The following is a 1,340-nucleotide window of genomic DNA, read 5'->3' as shown; positions in this document are numbered from 1 at the left end:
GTGGCATCCCAGGAAGAGGCCAGCGTCGGGCAGCCGGCCAGCTCTCGGTCCTCCGTCGGGTTCTCCATTGTGCCGCCACGGCCCAGGCCAGCGCCGGAACCTCTCTTCAGCGTTTGAGTTTCCGTCAGTGCAGAGTGGAAGTGAGGAAGCAGAGTGACTTCCGGCTCCCACCGCTTCAAACCCTAAACCTGAGGCTGCTTGCACCAAGGGGAGAGCCAGCTACCGCAGGCACGAGTGCACATGCCATGTGGCTTCAGGGGCAGCGTTCAAAATTTGCATGGGAAAATGAGACCGAGACAAAAACACAGAGAAAACATAATTATTTAACAATAAGGGCGGAGCATGCGCACCGACTGCCTTCTGCCTCCCTCTGACGCCTGCGCAGGCGCGGTGCGCTCCTCGTGGGACTGGGCGGTTTTTTTGGCGTTGGCTGTGAAGAAATAGCAGGTGGCCGAAGCGACGGTTGCTAGGCGGTTAGGAAGGGTATATCCAACGTAGAGAGTTCGTGAATGGGTAGGCATCGTGTCGTTGGGCCACGCGTCCTGCAGGACCAACTTCCGACCTTATTTTCTCCTGAGTGGAGACCAGAGTCGTTCCTGCCTCCAGCTAATGGAAAGTACTGGACCGTACCAGCCTTTGACGTGTCAGCTTGGGTCACGCCAGAGAGGCTCTAGGGGTGCAACCAGGATGGGGTTGAGCTGCACCCTCAGACTGCGGGTCGCCAAGATTGGACGGCTTTGGTGACAGAAAGATAAAGGTTAAGAAAGACATGTATTTAGACAGTGATACGCGATGGGAAAAAGGATTTTCCAGGCGACCTTATCATGGGGAAGTAGTTCTGTCCGTTTTCCTCTTTTCTTTCCCCTTACCCGGTGATAAAACTAGAAATTAGATTCAAAGGTAATTGGGATGTCAGTGTTCTTCAAACTTGGGCTGTCACCCGTGTATTTATAGTATTCTCTATCTTTAAATTTGCTACAGTGTGGGTGCACTTTCCAGGGAAAGAAAGAGAGATGGGGAGTAAGAAAGCGCCTCCCAGAGAGGATGGTCATACTATATTCTCCTCTGCACTCACTCTCCTCTTGGGATTTGGGCACACACGCTCAGGCACCTCGTGTGCTCTTCAAGCCCCAGGTCTAGGACTGTAATGATATAGTCTGCCATAACCACCACACCAACCTGCTGCCTCGATATTCTCTCTAGAAAAAAGAATTTGTTTTTTCTTAACTTTGTCTAAGTCTTTGTATTCTGGGCTCATGATTCAGTACAAAATAATTCTTTTTCTGAAAGGTATACCTAGTGAGAAGAGAATGCCCTCTTGCATTCTTTTTACCTATGGA

The sequence above is a fragment of the Tupaia chinensis genome, unplaced genomic scaffold (genome assembly GCF_000334495.1).
Source record: "Tupaia chinensis unplaced genomic scaffold, TupChi_1.0 Scaffold000113_1, whole genome shotgun sequence".
Classification (NCBI taxonomy): domain Eukaryota; kingdom Metazoa; phylum Chordata; class Mammalia; order Scandentia; family Tupaiidae; genus Tupaia; species Tupaia belangeri.
Note: the sequence above shows the minus strand (reverse complement) of the source record.